Below are 7359 nucleotides of genomic sequence, written 5' to 3'. Positions count from 1 at the left end.
TTGTGTAATGTCGGGAGCACTTTAGTGACATATCAAGTTTTTTTTTTCTGGCAATGCATGAGCATGCTACTAGCATCGACGGTTTTGGCTCCGTGCTCTTGTTATTCCACCTCATTTCAAGTGGTTCCGTAGCATAGCACGGGCAACTTACTAGCACACTAGTAAGCATGCACGTGCAATGCACGTCTCGACTAATATTATAATTTTCTGACAAGAAAATATACAACTTTGTTCTCAGAAGGTGGTTATACGCATCCTTATGTGTGAAAACATAAAGGAAAAGCTTTATGCTTAAACACACAAACAAAAGCACATATCACTGCTAGTTCCATTCTCGTTGAAGGGGGTGTATATTCACACTAAATTGCTCCAATCTCTTCATCTGAGCAACACACCAGATTATTTTAGTCAAAGCTTTGGGCATAACTACGATATTAGCCTCAGCCTTGGATTTGAATATCTTTAGCAATTCAATCATATCTTGTCCAACTTCGGCGTGCAAGGTTTCAGCTATAAACTGGGGAATCAACACATGTTCTCTTTATTTTACAAGGCTACAAGTTAAGTCAAAGTGAACACAGCTCAATTGTATGAAAAAGGGGGCACTTGGCCCACCCAAAGAGGGAAAGAGTTGTATGTGTTTTAGTAGAAACTTCTAAACACAAACATCATCTGCATAGTTTGCACTCCATAGTACAAAACAAGATTGACTTGTTGAAGGCTGGAGCAGAGTTGGCTTAGAATGCATGTTCCTTCTGAGCACTCGTGGGCTAATCCTTCCACAAGTGCTATCACCTGAACATATCTTTGTTCATGCTATTAAAGACATAAAAAAGAACACAACTGGCAAGGATTCGAGAGCTATAAAACTTTCTTTTTGCCAACGTACATTATTTGACAGGCAAGCAATGGCGATTCCATTATCGAGAATGAGATGTGGAAGCGAGTAAAAAAGGACATAACCTATCACAATTTAAAAAATAATACTACCTGTTTTTTTGTGGAAACCATTTGCACAACGTTGGCAAATGATATACTATGAGCAATAACATTGATATGTAAATATCATATAATTCAGCCCAACTAAAATGTGTTGTCTTGTAGTGGTATATATTATCCAAGTATTGGATTATATGTGATATTGATGGAACCACAAATGATAGGCTGTGTGTGTGACATGGTCAAAATTCAGATTGTATGACCAAGCAAAAAAATTAATACCAGTTTCTGAGCCTTACAGATGGCACTAATGCAGAGTTATTACCAAAGAGATGGAGCAATAGCTGATTAACAGTACGTGCATACTGGAAGTTTTCCCGGGCTCTGCATCTGAAAGATGAAGTAAAACAGATCTTGGAATAGGAAATAAGACTGGAAATTAGGTGACAAATAAGAAACAACTTATATGCAATCGGCGCATCTCATGCTCTGTATTATCTCATTTCTCTCCCGAAGCTAGCTGCAGAACAAGAAAAAAACAGAGAAAAGTAGAAGGATGAGCAATGCAGTCTGCATCATGACACATATAGCCTAAACCTCAGTTTAGGTTGACCAAACATAATCTGAACTTTAGTTTGTCATATACAGTTGAAAATATGGAATGAGCAGTGTAAACTTTACAGGTGGAGATCCTGGGGATCATCGAGGCGGAGGTCCAGCAGCTTGTCGGGGCAGAGGCGGAGGTCCTGAGGCTCGGCCGCGACATCCCAATACAAATTTCCTTTGTCTCCGCCGCCGGCGTCCTGGGCGGCGCGACCACCAGAGCTAGGAAAATTCACGTGATAGTTCATATGCTAGAAATTCAAAAAAAAAAAAGACACGATTGTGGAGAAACACCCGAACAACAATATGCAATTTTAAAGCACACCACCAACTGAAATTGCCTCTTCAAATTTCCTGGTACAAACCTAAAATTATCACAGGAAGATAATAATGGTGAGTATGTGCATCTTTTTCTGTTGCAAGCTTGGTGGTGTTTTTCTAAGCCTGCGACATGCCCAAGAACATAGAACAGCATGCACTTTGAGACTTCAGATCATATTTGTATACCATGACAGTCTTTTAGATCTCACTATAAACAGTCAGATCAAGTAATGAATTGTCCTAATTCCTTAGCGTAGTGGGCCAGTTCGCTTAGATGGTCAGACAACAAATTCTGGATACCAGTAAAGATCTTAAGTGCCTTTAGGTGTTTGTTGAGTTGATCTATGGATGCGGTTTTATTGTAGATGATTATCTAACTTCGAAGCAAGGTCAGCTCTCAAAAGGTTCACCACCGGCCTATATGCAGCACCTAGCTTTATCTCCTCCGGCTATTTCTGAATACAATGTAGTATTATCACGGCTACAGTTTACTAATTCTGGTCAGAGAGCACAAGCTAGATGTGTAAATAATGCATTAAGATATCGTTCGAACTAACAGAAAGTGCTACTGTGGTAATGAAAAATGAGGTAAAAAACTGAACCTGCTTTTACCTGCTGGTGGATAATGAACTTTTTCTCCTTCAGTAGCACAAACTTGAAAGCGAGTTCGTATCAAATTTTCTTCGCAGAAGTTTGCACAAATTAATATAGGATCATGATCCTGGTCAATGTTAGGGGCAATAGTAGTAAAGCCAACAAAAAAGGGCCATCATGATACTGGGTGATGTCCGTGAGGTCTGAACAAATGCAACAAATTCGTATGTACAGTACGCAAAATCATATGATTGCTGAAAATGGACCATCATATATACCTGTAAGAGGTTGGGGAAGGCACGGTCAGCGTTGGTGTTCTGGTGCAGGTCGCCGGGGCCAGAAGAGAGGAGAGGTCGTCATGTCGAGCTCGCGGGGAGAGGCGGCCGATGATTTTCGCACCGGGAAGGGAGGTCGGGGATGGGCGGTGGCCTCCTGTACCACCTCAGCAGCTCAGCTCCATCTCATCCACATTGGATGGCACCGGACAGGGAGGTGGCCGTGAAGTTGCAGTAGGGGCACCACCTATAACCAAGCGGCGCGGCCTCGGCGGCCAAGCGGAGGAGCGGCAAGCGGCGACCCGCGACCCATGCGTGAGGAAAGGCTGGCGGCTGGATTGTGGTGACGGCCTGCGTTGGGCGGCGGCAACCTTCCGGCCCACACGAGCGGACGACGAAGGCAACAGGGAGCGCGTCAGCGAAGGCGACGGGGAGCGTGCCGGCGCCGTTGGGGGCGGAGAGAGATCCGGAAAAGGTAAATCGGGGGAGCGAGATCGTGGGGACTCTCTCGTGGAGGTCGTGGGCTGGCAGAGTATTTCGTCCGCTCTTTGAAATTGTTAGACGCACTTTTAGTAAGGGTTGGTTGTTACGTCAACGATTAGATCTAATTAAGTGGATCTAATCGTGTGACTCTTATTGATCTGGATTGTTGTGTGTATTTTAGGCGGGGTTCACTTAGAGATGAATATGTTTGCTTGTTTAATAGTAGTAGAGATAAACAGACACCATGTCCTTAGTGAGTCTCTACTAGACTAGCTCGTTGATTAAAGATGGTTAAAGTTTTCGTAACCATAGACACGAGTTGTATTGGATAACGGGATCACATTATTCATAATTAGGAGAATGATTTGATGGACAGACCCAACCGTAAGCTCAGCATCTGATCGTGTCACTTAGTTTAATTGCTACAATTTTTCTTCATGCCAAGTATTTGTTCCTTAGACCATGAGATCATTCCACTCCCTAATATCGGAAGAATATTTTGTGGGTTATCAAACGTCACTTCATAACTAGGTGATCATAAAGGTGCTCTATAGGTATCTCAGAAAATGTTGCTGGGTTGCATGGATAGAGACCGGGATTTGTAACTGTGTGACAGAGAGATATCTCTCCGCCCTCTCGGTAATACAACATCATGAATATCTTGCAAGCATGTGACTAATGAGTTTAGTCATGGGGATCTTGTATTATGGAACGAGTAAAGAGATTTGCCAGTAACGAGATTGAACTATGTATGAAAATACCGACGAACGAATCTCGGGCAAGTAACATATTGCCGAACAAAGGAAAGTGTATACAAGATTAACTGAATCCTCGGCATCGGCATCGTGGTTCAAACCCAATAAAGATATTCGTTTAATATGCGGGAGACAATATGGCATACAGGTCCCGCTATTGATAATTGATCGGAGAGGAGTCTCGGTCATGTCTGCATGTTCTTGAACCTAGGGTCACACACTTAATGTTCGGTAATGCTAGGGTAGTATTGAGATATTAATGTTGGCAAGACCGAAGGTTGTTCGGAGTCTTTGGAATGGTCCGGAGGTAAAGATTTATATGTGGGAAGTGGTTTTTCACGGTTCTGGAAAAGTTCACGAATTTTCAGTAGAGTATCAGGAAGGTTCTAGAAGGCTCTGGGGGTTCCACCGTGGGGCCCAATGACTCTAAAAGGACCCACATGGACCGAGGGGTGGGGCTAAAGCCCACATAGGCTGGCCACATCAGCCCCCCAATGCCCATGTCGTTTAAATCTAGAGATAAGGTCTTATCTCTAAATTTAAAGGGATTTCTCCCTTGTGGCCAACCCTAGGAGGGTTTTGGCCGCCCTTGCCTCCTAGCCTATAAAACGAGATGGGAGGCGCAGGGGGCAGCCATCCCTTCACCTAGCTGCCACCCTCCCTCTCCCATCTCCTCCTCTTCCTTCGTTGGCGCTTGGCGAAGCCCTGTCGGTGATCCGCTGCCGCCACCACCACCATCACACTGACGTGCTTGCTTAGATCTCACCTACCTCTCCACCCCTGCTTGCTGGATCAAGGAGGATGAGACTTCATCGAGTCGTATGTGTGCACATCTTAGAGGTGTCATTCATGCGGTGCTTGGATCGGATTGGATTACGAAGGAGTACGACTACGCTAACCACGATCCTTAGATCGTTAACACTTTCGGTCTATAGACACCTTCCCCTCTCGTTGACAACATCTCCATAGAATAGATCTTGGGTGATTCGTAGGAATTTTTTTTGTTTTCCTTGCAACGTTCCCCATCACTTACTTGCCCATGAAGACCTCGAGAATTTTGAGGAAGCTCATCATTGAAATGTGCAAGTCAAGTTCTATAATGTAAAAGCGACAGACTATCACATGCATGAACTAATTCTCCTTACCGAAAACGCAAAATGGATCAAGCCAAATTTGCTTTTCGCCAGAGCTGACCGACCCGTCGCTGTCCTCCTTCTGCTCTTTAAGAGGCAGTCCGGCCATGGCACAGACTGCCCCATTTTGCTCTCGGGCGAGGACGCGCATGTTCCACCATTGCCGCTTCTTTAGGATCGGGTGCGGATGAGTTCGTCCACTGCGGCAGCGCGCGCCGCCACCACCATGTCGACAGCGTGGCGGGCCTCGGCCACCCTTATCCACTCCTTCCCACGACGGGCACATCGGGCCCTGTACCACACATACTGAGGCAATGGACCTCGATGATCCAGCCCCAACGGATCTGAGCGTCCGTTGCGCCGGCGCAACAGATTCGCGGGGGGACATATCCCGCCATCAGCCGGGCGCGGCCCTCCGAGAGCAATGCGGACAGTCATTGCCTCCTCCAACCCGCAAGGGACGACACCCGGTCGATGGATCTAGAGTGGCCGGAGTCAGATCCGCTGCCCGCCAAGCCGTAGAAGGCTGGATCTCTGGACGGAAGCTTGGGGGCGGAATGGAGTGGAGTGGAGTGTCTAGGGTTTGACCCAGCAAATGGATGGGGACGAATATATGTGGGTCGGGTGGGCCAGATCCGACGTGACAGATGCGTTCGGTCGTGCCTGGGCCTCCCCTTGTCTGCTCCAGATTTCTGCTGGATATAAGGGGTGACTGTCAGCCTGGCATTTGAGACGTGACAGACGTTCGTCTTGTTCTCTTTTTTTACCACTCTGTGACCCGACCGTCCATCCAGACGTTGGGGAGAGGGGTTTGAGACGCCATGCCATATAGGGTCTCTTTGGTAGCATTCCCAACCTAGCATGGTTGTTCTCCTCTGATACATGCTCAGTGTAGATATGTTGAGTACATGCATTTGCTGTTGTTTGATAGTAGTGTATATATTGAGACATGCTAAGCTGAGACTCTGTTTGGCAGTTTGCATCTGTTTAGACATGTCGGGCGGCACTGTAGCAACCGGTATTTTCAAATAAGTGAACAAAACATTTCAAAAATGTGGACAATTGTTTGAAAACATGGAAAAAACAACATTTTTGAAAAATTAAACATTTAAGTTTTTTTTAAAATAAACAAAATCTGAAAGTTTTTTTAATTTAAATAAAATTTGAAAATCTGAACATTTTTTAAATTCTTTTTAAAAATCTGAACTTTTTTGTAACAACTGAAACAAAATTTAAAATCCTGAACATTTTTTCAAAATCTGGACATTTTTCCAAAAATTGAACATTTTTTTGTATTCTGAAAATTAAATTATTTTTAGAAATTCTTAACATTTTTTGAAACACGTTGTCGCTCGATTCGTTCATGCATGCTGACCAGCGAAAGGTTGTTGGGGTGTTCTCTTTTTGTACATGCTATGAGCGTATTTGGATTGAGCTCGTGCATGCTGAGAAGGCCCCATGCAGGCTACCAAACATCCAAAAATGAGTTGAGGAGGGAACTCTTGACCTTTTGCATTCTCTTTGCACTTTACCAAACACATCATAGATGTTCTTATGCTACCTGTTAAAGCTAGAGAAGAACCGAGTTCCTTCCGTATCCCTATTGCACATGATGAGGCAGGTGCCATAGTTAGCGCATCGCCAATCAGCTACCCCAGATGCGACTTGTCATGTCACATGTCCCAAATACAGCACGATACATATGGATCAGATGCTACGGATGATACGCTCCCGATTGCAGTGGTTGTTCATCTCAGCGCGACGCGTGACGAAAGTGCAACAAGACGCGCAAATTGGCTCCGGCGACGTCGACGTGACACCCGCCATGTATCCAACTCGATGGCTCCATCCATGCATCAGGATCGGTACGCATCCAAATATCCACTGGTTGTCAGCACAACAGTATAGCACCGGCAACAACTACTCCGATACTAGGACGACACTGTCCAGATCGTGAGGTCGGAGATGATCTTCATTAGCTAACGAGATCACGCAGATGCCTGCAATTTGATCCGGAAAGCGAGTCGTTGGGGTTCCTGAAAGTTCCTGATGGATGATGACTCCAGTACTGTACTGATTAATAAGCACGGGATAAGCCGGGGAGTGCTATTGTGCTGAAAGCAGCCCAAGGACGGACGCTTTTCTTATCCAGAGGCCTCCCTTTGCAGCGCAGCCATTATTAGAGTACTTAACAGGTCCTAATCATCTACTCTGTTTGTCTCATATGATTATCATCTTCCTTTCACGTAGTCTTAT

General features: G+C 45.1%; 1 long non-coding RNA gene across 1 annotated transcript; it reads right to left on the bottom strand.

Moving 5' to 3' along the window:
* Window positions 1-477: 477 nt before the first annotated feature.
* LOC125538912 (uncharacterized) lies at window positions 478-3482 on the bottom strand. Its single transcript, XR_007296538.2, has 2 exons — window positions 1621-3482; window positions 478-1459 (listed from the first exon to the last, which is right to left on the bottom strand). It is a non-coding gene; the product is annotated as an uncharacterized LOC125538912 (long non-coding RNA).
* Window positions 3483-7359: the final 3877 nt, after the last annotated feature.

This window comes from Triticum urartu, chromosome 2A, assembly GCF_056163025.1.
Source record: "Triticum urartu cultivar PI428250 chromosome 2A, HENAU_Tu73, whole genome shotgun sequence".
In the NCBI taxonomy this organism is placed as follows: Eukaryota; Viridiplantae; Streptophyta; class Magnoliopsida; order Poales; family Poaceae; genus Triticum; species Triticum urartu.
Note: the sequence above shows the minus strand (reverse complement) of the source record. Positions and strands in the feature narration are given on the sequence as shown.